Source organism: Ambystoma mexicanum, chromosome 1p (genome assembly GCF_040938575.1).
Source record: "Ambystoma mexicanum isolate Mex_15411 chromosome 1p, UKY_AmexF1_1, whole genome shotgun sequence".
NCBI lineage: Eukaryota > Metazoa > Chordata > Amphibia > Caudata > Ambystomatidae > Ambystoma > Ambystoma mexicanum.
The window spans coordinates 370,707,701-370,724,637 of record NC_090921.1 but is presented as its reverse complement, the minus strand read 5'-3'; the positions used below and the strand labels follow the sequence as shown (position 1 = coordinate 370,724,637).

General features: G+C 44.1%; 1 protein-coding gene across 1 annotated transcript in view; it reads right to left on the bottom strand.

The window, feature by feature from the left end:
- The window catches only part of GATAD2A (GATA zinc finger domain containing 2A), a 1,131,740-nt gene extending 1,119,956 nt beyond the window's left edge, over positions 1-11,784 (bottom strand). The window contains exon 1 of the mRNA XM_069649100.1: positions 11,655-11,784. The gene's annotated coding sequence lies outside the window, so the exon portion shown is untranslated. The remainder of the gene's footprint in view (positions 1-11,654) is intronic.
- Between the last annotated feature and the right edge of the window lie 5,153 nt (positions 11,785-16,937).

The window sequence follows — 16,937 nt, the reverse complement described above, 5'->3', positions numbered from 1 at the left end:
TTTGGGCGGTGTGTCACATCAACTCTGCCTCTTAAATATTACCTTAAAGTGTTCTTGTTATTCAAATACTATTCTCCATGTAATTTCATTTCAAGGGTAAGTACAACTCTCCAAATTGAGGTTCTATTCAATAAGCCACCTTTATGTTAAACGCTATCTGAACACTGCCACTTACCATTGTGTTTTGTAGTTAAAGTGCAATGGTAGTTCCAATTCCTACAGGGAAATATTAGATATAATCACCCGTTATCTTATGGTGCACACTAATTGTGAAAGAACCTCATCTTGTATCAGAATTTAAAAAAAAAAAAAAAATTAAAAACAGGTCAATTACCTGTATATACATTCGCTGTTGCGCACCAACAATTAAAGTACTGTATTCCATTTGGAAGCCACACGATGTAACGTAAACATCCCAGGCGCACATTCATGTGTAAAGTTGGTGAAGGCAACCGATAATAGGATGGGGGGGGGGGAAGAGGGGGAGCGAAAGAGAGAATAGCAAAAATGAAATGTGTTGTTACTTATTCAGCCTTTCGACACAAAGCCATGTTGCCAAGGGAGCTGTGTCCCTGTAAGCAATCTGCATAAATGCTCTTTTCGATGCCCAATGCGCCGTTAGCAGTACCGGCATTCATAACACCCACCATCTTGGTTGAGTGTAGTCAGAACTCAAACTCCCCTGTTCAACCAGTCACATTTAAATATGAAAGTACATTATAATTCAATGAGTCAGTTAGTCACAAGGAAGGGAAATGCATGAAAGAATCATACTTAATAACCGCTAATTTATTCTGAGCGTAATATCTGCGTTCTCATTAGATCTCAACACTCTCACTCCCCGAATCAACCCACCACCTCCATGAATGAAAATGCATGCCAATAAGGCATTACAGTTGGTGGCAAGAGAAAGAAAAAGAAAAACAAGGGGGAATACTTAGCGAACCGCAACTATAAATAACTGGCAGATTGCACCAAGTATGGTTAATATGCTGTACCTTGTAAATCCAATGTTTGTTATGCACATTGTGTACGTGATGACAATGTGCATCCCACATGCTGACTAGTTCTTATGCCCGAGTTGATTGGAACTCCATTTTCATGAACCGCTGAATTATATATATACTTGAACTATGCTACTTATAATCTACCCGTTGCTTACCAAAGTATGGTTAACTTGAGTCACCTAATTTCAATTGTATGATTACTTAATGCATACCTGATGTGACACAAACTGCCCAAGTAACTTTACAGGCATTATTTGAACCTTCTAATAGGTACACAATTCACCCAAGTTAGAGTAAGAGACAATAAACATAGGTACATTGGCATTATAGTACCCCAAACTAGTGATCATGATATTTGCAATATGGTCAACTTGAAAGATCACAATCCTCCAAACAAAGGCACCATTCGGTCCTGTGTTTGTAAACAACACTCCAATTCCAAAAAGGGAATGGAAATCCATCAACAGTGTGGACTTAAACATGCGACCTGGAGCAAAAAAATAAAATAAATACCAACCACTGTTCTGGACTCAGCCAGCGCAGAAGAAAGAGCAGACAATCCAAAAATGGATCACGAAAACACTGGACGACATTGTACCTGAAAAATATTTCACCCCTTCACTAAAAAGAATGGCAAAAGGTTCACACCCCAGCTCAGCACTGAAAAAAACAATAGAAAGCAAGAGCAAGAATGGAGAAAAAACTACAACCAATGCAAAAACAGAGACTATACAAAGCTAAATACCCAAAGCAATAAAAAAGACATTCTACAATAAATGCATCACAAACGCACCCAAAACCCATAAACAGATGTTCAGCATCATAAGCAAGCTAAGAAAAACATCAGAGTGCCACAACACACTAACTCCCTCAAAACAATTATCCGATGATCTGCAAGACCACTTCAGGGTCAAAATCACAAACATCTAATAAATCAAAGGCAGCAAGCAAAAAAACACCAACCAGCCAACACCAGAAGTACCTACCTCCGATCGACAGATAAATTCAACAGCCTAGTCAGCAAAAGCAACAGAGTCGGTTCTCCAGCAGATGTCTTTAAAAACATACTAATCCAAAAATAAACACACGCTACTAACTCAATCTTTTCAACCGCTCACTAGCAACAGAACCATACCACAAGCTTTCAAAACGGTTTACCTCAACCCACTCATTAAAGACCAGTCGGGAAACAAGGAAGACCTAAGCAACTACCGACCAATCTCAAATATCCCACGCCTGGCAAAACTACTTCTATGAACAAATAGAAAACAATTGGATACTAGATGAGGCACAAGTAGAGTATGGAAACTACTCTACTATCCATATGGGATGATCTAAACATCAATGCAGCACTAATACTTCTCGATCTGTCTGCAGCCTTCGACACAGTCAACTGCAATAGACTCAAGACTAGAAGGCTTTTGAATCGTCAACAGCGCTCCTCTGGCTAAAATCTTTAACAGAAAGAACAGAAATAACCTGGATAGCAGCATCCAAATCTGCAGAGAAAAACAACATGCAGAGTCCCACAGCGCTCTTCGCTATCACTGTTACTCTTCAACAGCTACATGACACCCCCCCCCCTGAATAACCACCTCAAAAAACCTGGCATTAAGCTCACCTCTGTGGAAAAGATCCTAGACACCCACATAGATATGAAAGGGCTCATCTCTCTCCTCTAAGGGGCGCTCCTGACCCGCCGGGAAGGAGCGACTGGGGGCCTCAGAAGGAAATGGGAGAGGGATTTGGGCTGTGGGATCGGGGACAACCTATGGGGGCGACTCTGTAGCAGGGCACTGAAGACCTCGATCTCATGTCAATATAAGATGCATGCCATAAAACTCCTTCACAGGTGGCAGTATGACCCGGTCACACCATGTAGGATGTTCCCAGATGTCATCCCCTTGTGCTGGCATGGATGCAAGGAAAATGCCAATTATTGGCACATGTGGTGGTCGTGCTGCAAAGTTGAGGCGTACTGGTCAGAGGTTCTGAGTTGGCTCAAAGAGGCGCGAGAGAGATTTCCTACCCAATGGACCCAATCCTGTTACTGTTTGGGCTAGAGAAAAGAAAAACACTGGGAAAAGCTCCCGGACTTGACACAATTCCTACTTCTGACAGCCAGGGCCTGACAGGCTAGAACTTGGAAGAGGGCTGCCCTCCCCACAAGGAGAGAATGGGTAGCGGTGGCCAAGGACATTTACTTCATGGAAAGAATCCCGGCAGCAATACATGGGTCCAGCGCACAGTTAGAGACTGAATGGCTACAGTTTATGAACGTGTTTGTTAACCCAGAGGACGCGGTCTGAAGACCATATGGGTCCCTGACCCGTCCCTAAAATGCCCGCCGTATAGAACATATGGTCATTGAGTTTGGGGAGTCGGTCTGTTACCGACGATGGGGATCCCGGTCGGAGCTGCTGACAGAGGACCACCAGTGACTAACTGATCCAGTGCCTGAGACAATGGGTTTAGGGGGTGGTAGGGGGTGAGGGTGGCTGAACACACCGGGGAATTACTATTTCTTATGGGATTGTTAGGGGCATATGCCCTATGCTGCTTAGTTATCTGTTCTACAAAACCAATAAAATTGAATAAAAAAATAAAAAATAAAAACATGGCATCACCTGCTACAACTAGGCGGATGACACGCAAATCATCTACAAAATCAACGCCAGCGAAGAACTAAACCCAACACTCACCAACTGCCTCAATGAACTAAACCACTGGATAAGCAACAGCAGCCTTAAATTCAATCCAAACAAAAAAGAAATCATAATCGAACCCAACGACCCCTTGAATAACCACCACATCCCATGCCTTATTGAGCTAGGAAACCAATAAGAACCATCCAAAGTGGGGAAAAATCACGGACTCGTAATGGACAACGAACTAACAATAGAACCACAAGTCAACGTGGTAGTTAAGAAATGCTTCTTCTACCTACACACCAAAAAAAAAAAAAAAATACTCACTTTCCTCACCTTCACACACTTGCAGTCATCTCCCTTGTGAAGTTAAGAATAGACTATGGCAACAGCATTTATCTTGGAATGCCAGAGAACATCATAGGAAAACTGCAGCGAAATCAGAACACAGCAGCAAGACTACTCCCCAGGCTCAACTAAGAGCACACCACCCCAGCGCTAAGGAAGCTACATTGGCTCCCAGTCAAAAAACAGATCTCCTACCAAACACTCTGCATAACACACAAAGCAATCCACGGCAGAGGAGCAGAATGCATACAAGAAAGAATCTTCATCTACAAACCAACAGGAACCCTAATGTCCAGCAACCACATTTGCCTAGAACCGAAACAATACAGAAAACAGAAATTCTGGGGAATTAGTATTCTCCTGCATAGCAGCAAGACTTTATAACTCTCTCTCTAAGGAAATACGAACAACAGAGGATCACCTCAGATTCAGTAAACACATGGCTCTTTAACGCACAGAGCTAAAGATAGAGCACTGAAGAGAGAAAAACAACGCAACACAATAAGTATCTAGGAAACCAGCCCCAAGCTCAAAAGTAGTAAGACTAATCCAATGGATCAACCTAGGGCACAGGACAAAAAAAAAACAAAAAAACAGACAACCCGACTAAACCTAACAACTCTTATGCTCTGCATACCCACACACTGAAGAACATGACACATACTTTTCACAAAAAACAAAACATCCCAATCCACAGGCAACGTACCAACTCTCCAAAACACACAAGACTCATAAAAATCCAGCCTACAGCCAAACACCACACAAAGTTCAATCAAGCAACCCATTACAGCACACAGTGACTCGTTTTTCCGAACCTAAGCTACCAACAGAACATCAAAGCTCTCTTATGCTTTTCCCTCTCAATCCGTCTAACTAACCCATCCCCCCTATTTTATTCAGATTTGCCTAGGCTCCTGGAGACCATAAAAATATGGCAGTGGTGCACAGTACAAATCACAATAACTTAACTTCCTGCTCGCTCTTCTATTACGCCTTCTCTTCTCTCCATCTCATTTCTCCCTTATGACTAATATTCTCTTTAATTTTCTCTGCATTGTTTTCAAGTTCTATCATGGCCTGGCTCCCTCCATCTTGCTTCCCTTGTCTCCCTCTACTCCACTTCACATTCTGTTCACTTCCAGCATCTTCTTCTCTGTACCTCTCCTAAACCTCCTTGTGCTCCTTCACGCCTTCATTCTTTCTCCCTTCTAGCCCCAAATGCTGGACCGTTCTGCCACCTGACATCCTCGCTTCCGCCTCCATTGACATATTTCGCTCGTACCTTAAGGCTCATCTCCTCTCTTATTGGTCATTCTCCTAAACTCTCTCATGTAGATTGTCATTGGATTTATTTTATTCTTTTTAGCTGGATTTTGCTTATTGTACAGTGGCCTTGTCAATGCCGCTTAATACATTTAAATGAAAACAAATAAAAATGGATACTGCTCAACTCCAAAAAGATAGGTAGGTTGTATGTTAACCAACTTAATTTATGACAGTTGATGCCAATACTAAAAGGCTTGGGAGGAATTCAGTCACAAATGTCTATCACTTCTATCCTTTGTGCATGCCGAACCACTATAATATGTACCTATACATGTGGAATCATCATACCATTCATTCACACTACAATCTGTTAAACTGGTGTTAATTAAAAGGGATGGTACAGAGCGGCCCGGAGGATAAAAAGATTGGGCTTAAGATACTAAGGAGTAGATGAAATAGTAATAGAGAGAATTCTTGACTTTTTTTTTATTAAAAAGGCAAGGTTCATATCTCATATGCAAATAGTAAATGACAAGCGTACAGAGGATGAAGTGGAATGAGCTATTGCTATCTTGAGAAGTAGGCGTTTTCACTATGAATGATTAGCTGACTTCAATGTAACGCTCAGTAAAGTAGGCGAAAGAACAAGATTTGGCTTGCCAGAGAAATGATTAGTGAAAGAGGAAAGGGAGTGTTACTGAAGCCAAGAAAAGACACTGTGTTAAAGAGATTGTTCTTACGGTCATGAAAATGCACATTAGACTGCTGGTCATGTTTCTCCAATAGCTTTTATACTGGGTCACTCACTACTGTAGTGGTCTAACAGCACCAAGTCTCGGCAGAGAGGTGATGTATTGTACCCCCACCAGGGGTCACCAGAGCTTAGTCCAGGAGGAACAGAAAAAGGAGGAGCAGAAGGATGAAGAAGGAGCAGATGTTATAACCAACATGAGGTATTAGTGATATCCAGAAAGTTATATAAGGACAACATAGGGTTTATGATAGTTTCAAAACATATGGAATCAGAGCAGAAAGATCAGGGTACACAGCTGACTGACAAAGGGCACACTGAAAATGCCCCAAACGGAAGCATATAACCCACAAGCACAGTTTCTAGTACTTTCAAGTACTGTCAGTGAATGGGGGTGGTGGGTCTCTGTTCCAAGTGACCGGTAGCCATGGTTGTGGAGTGGGTCTCTGCAGAAAAATAGTTAAATTGTAATAGATTGATTTTAGGAGAGAAAGTTACCCAAGGATGGCTGCAATTGTTAACGACTTCACCTTATGAGAACCATCATCAAAGACTATTATGCATGAAAAGATTTGAAATGGAAATATTCATCGATGTACCAGCTAGCGAACAAATATATGGTATGATACAGCGATTGCATACAGTAGGTTTTGGATGTATACAAAGAGTATTGGATAATTAATTGGATGGTGAGTTATTAAAAAGGAGGTGTTATGGAGTATAAGGACTTATTCAAATATCACCTTGTCAGTGTCACCACTTAAACTCATGTGAGGTATAGAAACATGTTAGATCATGTGTAAACAAAGTCAGAAGGGAGGACTGTAAGTATATAAAATACATTTCAAAAGTGTATGCTAAATCAAATAAAGCACCATGATTTGCAAGTAACAAAAAGTAGCAATTTAAGAGGTGTCAAGGGGGATAGGCATAAGGCCAAGTTATCGAACCCTATAAGAATCATTAAAGCATTCTGGATGATGTGAGAATTTAGGGAGTAGTACAGACTACAAGCAGACTGTCCAATTACAAAAAGGCTTTAGAAATAGAAAGCAATAAAAACAGAGGAAACACCACAGGAGTAGTAAATGAGTTGTGGGAGAAGGAGTAAGCAACGGCCAACAATGAGATGGAGGAAGAACATAGAAACAATGGAATGGAAGACACGAGAGCCAGACTGTGATATGTACATCAGGGAGAGACACATTTAGGAATACAAAGAACACCTGCTAAGAATTTGGTATACCGATTCACTTGTTCATACTGGACTATTGTACATAGTTTGTATTGTACCGGGACAAAAAGGATCAACACCACAACAGGTGTTCTAGTTCCAATTGTTGAATTAGAGGGATCTGTGTAGTATCTCAAGGGTAGATTTAGAATATAGCGCACAATCTAGAATGTCTAGGTATAGAGTATTCGAAATATATGTCAGTTACTACTAGTGGAGAGTTGACTATGAATGATGGAAGAGGAGTGCAAAGATGTTTCACCAAACCCCTTTCCTGTACTGGGTCTTATATACTTTACTGCCAACCTCCTGCTATCCTGCAATTGGATTAATTTTGGTTCAAGGTCCAGCATTGTATCGTGAGAGGGTCAATGTTTGGAACAGCCAGTGGACAATTTGTAAATGATTGTGCTATCAGTTGTGTAGATTCTTCCTATATTAAAGATTTGTGGATATATGGTACTGTGTGGTCATTGGTTCTCTCAATTCCTCTCCACCCCATTGGAACTCATATGGTCGTAGGCCCTGCAAGGGTTGCTGAGGTATACATAAATTGCACAGCCCGCAGATTGAGAGCAGACCTCAATTACCTCAGACTCTGGGAGACACTGTAGTACATATACAGATAGAACGTTTCTTTTTTTTTCTAAAGCGAGCATTACTGCAGTTATAGGACAAATATATGCTCTTGATAATCTTTTATTCTGCAGACAAAATTTTAATCCCCAAAAAAGTGTGACAAATTGTTGCAGGGTGTCTGAGTGTTCATCTCAACGCCTATAGTGCGATTGATTGCCTTTATGTGTCAGTACCACGGTGAAAGTTAAGGGCACAATCTAAGAAAGTTCTCTTTTAAAACCAAAAGGTTTCACAGTCCAAGAGACAAAAACTATTAGGAAAATGAAAAGCATACACAAAAATAAATTTGATGACATGCTGAGGTTCTTAGGGAACTCCCTTAAGCCCTCTGGCAGGCGTTAGGTGGGTCTTCCTGACTTGAGAGTATCAATGATGCCCTGAAACTCACCACGCTCTCTAAATGGTAGTGCCCAAGAAGTGGGATGAGAGGGTTCCCGGGTACAGCAAGCAATTTTCACAAATACCAGAAGGAGAGAAAGTCTGCGCACCATATTTTTATAAAAATATAATCCCTGGATAAGAAGAGGCAAGAGATGTCACAACATTACTTTGTAATATAAAAAGGTACCACAACGTAATAAGTAAAGAAAACAGTTTCCATAAGAGTTCTGAAAGCTCAGTAGATAGGCTTTCGTAGAAGGAAAAATGCAGTTAACAGGTAAGCAAAACGTTTCCTAACAAGGCCAATCTTTAATACATGTACTGGGCATTTAAACAAGATATGTTATAAATTGAATGGACACAGACTTGGGCTGAATGGCTCCAACCATATTGCAGAAAAAAAAAAAAATCGCCTGAAGGCAAATTATACAGAATATTTAAAAAGTAGCTGATGGTTACAATGGAGCACAGGCAGGAATTCCTGGTATTAGGTCAAAGGACCTTTTTTTAAAAAATTTAAAAAAAAATTAAAAAAAATCGATTGATTTAGAAAGACTGCTCTGTGACCGCACAGAGCGGTCTTTCTAAATCGATTTGTCACGTTCCTGCCGCAAATGAGTAACCGCAAGAGCTGACGGGCTCTGTGTGCGCAGCGCAGTCTTCACAGAAGGGAGGGGGGGAGAGAGAGAGACAGAGATTAAACTGCCCAGATTAAAGAGAATCAGCGGGAGAGGGAGGGGAACGAGGAGGGCCATATGTAATATTTCCGCATTTTAAAGCCAAAACAAAAACATCCAAAACAAAATCCGTTTTTTTTTGTGTGTTCGGGCTTCCGAATTCATTCCTATGTAATGACACTTCTATGCTGGGTCCTGTGCAAATAGGGGCTTCAAAGTAAGAACGGTAATGGGGAAGGTTGAGAGGTCTTGTGCCCCAAAGGAATGGCATTTAAATGTAAGGAATGCCTGATGTCCATTAAGTGGTTGCTGTACAATATGCTCAGCAAACCATCTCATAAACTGCACCCCGACAGGGTGAAGGCTTTTAAAATACCATTATAAATACAGGCTAAGAACCACGAGCCATCAGTGTGTTATAACAGGCAATCTTGAAAAAGCTCACCCCATAGGCTCAAAACATGTTACCTTTACAGCCAGCTGGCATTTTAAAAGCCTACACCCCTGAATTGGTCACACATACACAGTTCTCCAGATATGATTTGAAAGTGGGAGTAAAATTATTTTCATGGGAATAAAAAGGTATGTTCAGTTCCCATCGGGGGGTACTTTATAAGAGAGTAAAAATATGTTTTAACTGGAAAATGGAATGTTTTTGTAATCATTATTTCTTCGCATCTAGTTATTCATGCAGATTAAAAGTTAAATACTAGTATTACTGCTTGATCAGAAGTAGTAGTTTCTTCTGGTGGTACTACATGCACTACAGCTGAAAATATATCAATGGAGCTGTAACTGCGAAAGCAGGTGCGAAGTGCCTGCAACCTACATTTTGTTGGGAGTATTTTTACTCCCCACTTTTATTTTTTGGGCGCATTTTCCCCATTTATAAGGAGTAAAAGTGGCCGATACACCCCTTACCTGTAGGGCTGCAAACACAGCCTGTTGAATCTCAAAGGTGCAGCTTGTGAGAATTTGACGCCCAGCACGTTGTACTGCAACCCCTGAATGGACCCCAAGGTTTCCTTTAAACTTAAATTCCATTCCTTTAGGAATGGTTTCCAATTTCCAGAAAGTCCAGCCAACCTATTAAAGCAAGGAGTGTTTTAGGTGGTGGAACAGAGAGCATTTATCCTTTGGTCAGAGTGCGAGATGCAATCAAGCGAACATGCTTTTTGGGAAACAGTATAACTGGCCACTTACTGGTCCACAGATTTGGGTAAAGGTCAGCCATGGGTGAGGCAAAGCAATATTAAGTTGGCTTTACTCGCTTCTTAGCGGGACCTGCCTTTTGGGAAATTGCTTCATTACCCTATAGGTAACGAAGAGTTAAAATATTGTTTCCGCACCCCAACAAGCTATAACTGCTTATATTTTCTATTCAAAGCAGTCACTGTAATTCCTTCTTAAAAGGCCTCATGACGCTCACTAGGCATTCTTCGGGTCCTCCTATGGGGGGCCAGCACCACCGTTAGAAGGCCACTGGTAGTGGGAGGGAGACGAGAGTACTGTCGGTGTAGGCAAAAAGAGAGATACAGACCGCTGTAGCTGGTAGTTTAGGATAGGGTTAAAAGTGTAAAGTACAGAGACCTTCACTTTCTGATATGGTTAGATGTCAGAGGAACTGGAATGGCCTACAGGCTTTCAGTCTCTCCTTTACCTTAAATATTCTATTGCAATATGCAGTGACAACCGCAAATGCATTGCCCATTATATATAACAAGTGCGACTTTTACAAAGCCTGCCACCGAGTTATGCTGGCTTTGCATATGCTAAGTCTTTCATTCCTCTGGCCGTTTTTCTTTATTGCATTCATCTCTCGTACGATGTACGCTTTACATACAGAGTGCTGATGAAAATAAAGAAAAGAAAACATAGGAAGAGCTATATAAAGGTCTCTGAAAGGTTTCACTTGGTGTGACGGGTTTGAAAATGTACGAAAATATCATATTATACACTTCAGGTAAACATACACTGGGCAAACTATTCTGTTTCGCCCGGCCAACTGATATGCAATTCGATACAACACTTCTTCAATTCAATTTATAGGATAGCCTTTCTCTTAAGAAATACAATAGGCGTTTTTCTTTCATTTAGGAATCTAGTAATTTTTCTTCTAGGAGTAAAGTAACGCTGATTAAACGTATTAACATTTTAAAAATCGAACTTTGAACAACTCATTTGCTACCTCTATGGAAGATAAGTTACCTTTGATTTGTATATATTCATTTTACGGGCAACATAACCCAAAGGCTATGATTTCTTTTAAGCATAAAGTAACACTGGATTACTTTAACTCTTCTCATTACACAATTGAAGTAAAAGGAGTGCATGTGTTAACGCAATATATTACTTTTCGGTGTAGGTATCGTGTATCACTTTTATTAATTTGGGAAGTAAAGTAACTTCAATAAAAAGTTACTTGGCTACATGGGTCTCCTACTTTACTACGCTTGCGACACAACTAAGATGCAGTTGTTAAAACTTCAATATGGTTTACAATGCGTTACATTTGTAAACAAAAACGTTAAATGTTAGCTTAAGGGGCAACTAGGAAGCTAGTGACAAAGTGGAATCATGTGCACTAAAAGACTAGACAAATAAAGTGACTGAAGAGCAAAAGCAAATATTTGGAAACTAAACGTGCATCTAACTACATAAATTAATACTAGTAATTAATGGAGTTAAGTGTACCCCACTCACCCTCCCAGGGCTCCCGTTTGGGCCTCAAGCCTCGGACTTTCCTGGGTGTCTGGTCCACGGAGGGGGGGGGGGGGTCCCTGGCTGAGATCCGCCTCTGAGGAGGCGGGACTTCCCCAGGGGCGGGGCTAAAAGTCTGACCGGAAAGGGGGTGGTCAGGCACTTGAACTCTCTAGGGAAGTGGGGGCAATAAACCAAACTTAGCGCTCTCAGCCCGGCTTTCCGGTTGCTAGGCAGATTCCGGCCATTGACGCCCCGCTTCCGGGTCTTGTGGCCCTGACGGACAGATGGTCCTGGCCAATGGGGCGGAGTACAGCAACTGGGGGCGTGATTAGGCTGCTGTGTGTACTCGGCATAAACGAAGGACATATAAACAATACCTCTCCCGTTGGCACGTTAATCATGGATATAAAAAAGGGCCAACTAAGGAGAGTAGGCAGCGTAATGATTACTGGGTGTGTGTGGGGGAGTGGGGGGGGTAAGGAAACTTTGATGTAGCATCTGTACATCTGCAAGATTGTGACATTGAGGTGATTCCATGTCCAGACCGCAGGCTCGGATTATGCTTCGCTCTCTTTAGTTAAAGCTGGAGCATCATTGGAAACATTTACAACCATATAAAAAATACATCAAAAACGACATTTTCCAAATATAGTCCTTTTTTTGTGTAGTCAATTTTTGATATTTCCATAAAACAACATGACATTTTTAGCCAGTCTCTTCACACTCTGTCCCTTATCTTTCTCTACATTCCTCTGTCTGCTCTACATTCCCTTTGCTGCTCGGAAGGCAGTTAAGTGATTACATTTTATTACAGATGATTACGGTGGGTTCATGAATAAGAAGGCCTGCTGTACATGCTTTGCGCGAGCCGTGCGTAGGAACTTGGCGGAGCATATCCGCAGATGGTAGGAGTGTTCAGGTGACGGGAAGGAACGTCGGGGCGGCGCTGGCGGCTCCGGCGAACGGGCAACGTCCCGCTTATTGAGAGGGGGCAGTGTCGCCACAGAAGTGTTCCTGAGCGCAACGGGACCTTTTAGGTTCCGGTGCTCAGTCATCACATTCCGGACGGTTTCGAAGAGCAAACACACAATGCTCAGGTCTTAAACCAGCATACATCAATGTAAATACCTCCTTCTATCATAACAAGCTAATGCGTACGCTCGGAGAGAGGTCTGCTCACAGGCTGACACGGAGGCTCAGCAGAGCTAGCGCAGAGCGCCACCTGCTGGCCAATTAAGGCGCTGACAAAGGCAGATCGGGAGAAGCGAGATTCGCTTACAGTCTGGCAAAGAAGGCAGCAGCTTACATATTAAAAATGTTCTGAGCACACATTATGGGCACAGACCCAACATAAACTGTCCCAGTGAAGTAACCCAGGCCCACAGAAGCTGTAGTTTTGAGACGGGTACAAGTCCAAGATCCTGCATAACCCACCAGCATTAAGAAAAATGCATAGCTCCAGCGAAGAATGTGTGGAACCCCATACTAGCAGGCAGTGGATAGCATCCAACAAGGGTAAAGCAGTACAGTGTGTACTGGGAGCAGGTTTGGAGGGAATGCCCCATGGTAGGAGCTTACTGGAAGACCCTATTACGTTCTCCCAAGGGATGGAGATCCTGAGGGGAGAAGCCCTAGAGAGATACTGAGAGGGGCAAGGGGGAAGAAAGAAAGCCTGCAAGGCCAACAGCAGCCAACCCCCCCCTACCGCACCGCAGGGCACACCACGCAAGAGGAGAGGTGGTGAGAAAAGAGTGAACTCATGGGTGAGGAGAGGCAGATGAGTCCTACTAGGAGGACGTCGAAGAGGAGGAAACGTCAAAGGAAAGCTCAGAAGAGCATAATACATCCTCCCTGAGCCCTTCTGACAAGCGTAAGGCTGCCAAGAAAAGGACAAGACAGAGAGAGGAGATGGGCGAGGTACAACCCAGGTCAGTGGAGTGGGAGACCCCTGCCAAGATTGACAATTACATAAAAAAGAGAATCCGTAGCACCCTCTCTAAAGAAGCCAGTAGCAAACTACGGGCAGAATGCTCCAGGCACTGGAGAACATGGCGGAAATGCCGGAAATTGAGAAGATGCTGTCATTCATGGGTCGTTAAGGCAGGGACATCAAAAAAGGGAGAGATAGATCCTGGAGATTGTGCCAGGATAAACTCCTAGATGTCTTGGGCCCGTTAACAAAAATTTGGCAGATGGCAGAAGAGGCAAGAGAGTCAGAACAAAAAGTGGACCGGGAAATTCTAGCAGGCTGGGGGCACAGAGCAATATGCCTGCTCGTTAATGCTAACAATGCCCTAACAACTGAAAGACGATGATCCATCCTCATCATGATAGACCCCAAGATGAGCGAAATAGCTACTGCATAATCAACATCCAACAGTAGAGGAAAACTGTTCGGGGATGCATTTATTAAGGAAACGATGGGCTCCCGCGCCCTACGAAGGAGGGCCCCTCGGCGGGGGACCCCCTTAGTGACGACTGCCTCACAAGGCACGGTGGCGTGAGGAGTCAGGGGTGCGGGGGGAATGTGCCAGGCATCACTCCACCCTGGAGAGGGAGTGGAGGGGTGGGTGACGTCATCACCCGCGCGCCCATTTGTCGCTTAAATACACCCGGTCAGAAGACGCAGGGTCTCTCTTTGCCGGCTTCCCTCCTACATTGCAGCTGTGTCCGTGCCTGTGTGAAGAAGGAAGCGGTCCAGGTCGAGTGGTTCCGGTGGTTCCAGTGAAGGAGTGTCCAGTTCGAGGGTGAAGTGAGGAGGTAAATTCAATGGCGAGTGGGGTTTTGCATTTGGGCGATGGTTGGACGCGGAGGGCTTTATTTATGGGGGATACTTTGTTTGGTTTGGATTTGAACGACAAAGGTGTTGCATGTTTTTTATTGTTTTAGGGTCCAGAGCGGGAGGTTGGTGTGACGGGTGCAGTGCTGGGAGGGTGGGTTGATGCTTTAAGTGCGGTTTACATGTTGTTGGTGGTGGAGTCGTTTGTTTTGCCACGTGTTAAGTGGGGGAAATGGAGGACAGGGAGTGCACAAGACGTGCTTCATGAAAGTTTTATTTCAAGCGCGGGCGGGGGATAACAGTTGGCGCGCTCCGGGGGGGAAGGGGTGGGTTCTTTGCGGGTGGATTAACACGTGCATATGGGCCACACAAGGTTCAATGCGTTATCCCGCGGGGTTTGGGGAAGGTGTTTTGCATTCCAGTTGAATGGAAACTGCAGTATGCAAGGGGCACCATGGGGTGATAAGGCCACTGGGATGGGCGCCGCGGTACATTGATTAGTTTCTGGCCAGGGCAAGGGCAATGCAATAGAAGATTTTGGAACGTCAGGTAGGAAAGTAACATGCTCGAGGGACCTTTCCATAGGGCCATTTTGGCCCGCTTTCATGGACACAAAGGGGGTTTGCGGGGTATTAGCGAATATTGGAGGGAAAAGGGCACTTTTTGCCGAGGTGCTGGAGGTTCGGGCCTACTGGGGCCTTGCTGCTTTCGTGGCCTGCTGGAGTGGAAGGGTCACACCCATAATGTTCAATTGCAAAGGGGGGGAGGTTGGTACAGGTTGGATCTCATGGGGATAAGGATCTGCATAAAAAAAAAATATATATATATAAATAAATAAATAAATAAAGGGGTTTTATTGTATAGTGGCACGCGTAGGGTCGTCTCTTTTGTTACAGGGCTGCAGTACCATTGCTTTGGGCTTTTTTCGGAGCTTTGGGGGTTAGTCATTTGTTCACCATTCAGGGCCTACCGTGTTCGAACCCTGGGGCTGCGGTGCGAGCTGTGAATTGGTCGCCTCCAACATTGGCGAACGGTGTTTGCTTGGTTGGGGGCGGAATAGGAGGTCTGCGCACGACGGCAGGTTTCACATAGGGAGGGGATTTGTTAAAATTAAGTAATTAGCCAGGCGACATGGCAGGAAAGTGGAAATAGTGGGTTACGAGTTGTCTCAACCAGCAGAGGGGCCAAACAAGGAAGGGGCAAAGGAGAGCAGTTGCATGCCACAGGTCGTTGTTAAGAAAGTTATTTAAACATGTGGGGGAGGGGGTGCAACTTTGGGACCGCTCTGGGGGAAGGCGTGGGTTTGCAACGTATTTGGGGGGTTTGTTCATTGATGCATGAAGGCAGTGCTTTACTGCTTGGTGGGCTGTGAAGGCGTTTTTAGTCAGTGGCACATTAAATTAGACCGCCGGGTGCGGGATGGCCACGACACTGAATATGGTGTGCGCCCTAGTTGGGATTTTTCGGGTATTCGGGACCGAGGCAATTGTAACTTCGCGACGGTGCAGGGCTAAGGGTTTTAACTTTTAACGATTTAATCGATAATCATGGATAAGAAAACGTTTCGCAGGGTTATGCTGTCCCTGTATGTGTGTTTTGCTGACCAAGGAAATTGTAATATTAATGAATGTTCGAGTTGATGTAAACTTCCCAGCAGAGGGGCCAAAGCATACCTCTCAACCTTTTTGATACCAAGGCGGGTGAAAACCCAGAAAGGCCATAAACATAAAAGTAGGACTGCCGTAAAAACATGAAACGGCAGTCCTACTTCTATGTCGCTGACCTTTTACGGGAGGGGGAGGGGAGGAATGCTCCCAGGCACAATCCTCTCATTGGAGGAGAGCGCCAGGGAGGGGAAGGGGGAGGAAATGGGGGCGTGAAAAGCATGACACTTGCTTTTCACGCCTCCATTCGCGCAGGAAGAGTCGCGCCGGGACCCGATTTCGGGATCTTGAAATCGGGTCCCGGCAAAAATATGAATCGTAGCTCCCACCTTTGCCAAGGCGGGTGAAACAGATGAGCTGGCGGGTGGGCGGGTGTGTAGATGCTTTGGCGGGTGACACCCGCCAAAAGCGGGTGAGTTGAGAGCTATGGGCCAAAGAGTGAAGGGGGGGTGGGTAACAAACATATGGCACGCAGACAGGGTTTCAGGAGGGTAACGTGGCCATCAGGCGTGGATGTACATTTGGCTCTTGCCGAGGGCGGGGGAGGGCTTTGCAATGCTATTAGTTCAGAAGTGTGGCCAGGCTGTCTGCCCGAGGCATTTGTGGTCGGTGTTAACAACTGCGGCAATAAAGGGAGATCGTTCGTGGGCAACGAAGGGTGCAGGGGGGAGGTCTGAAGAGGGTTAATTACTTGCTTTCAATGCAGGGCAGCTGGGTATTTCGCATCGTTTGGGGGATGCTTTGTTCGGAACGAATATACGATGACGACTAGGGATGCACTGTTTAAAGATTTATGTTGTGCGGAGGCCCCCGTTTATAAAGCTTGGCGGCTTCATGGGT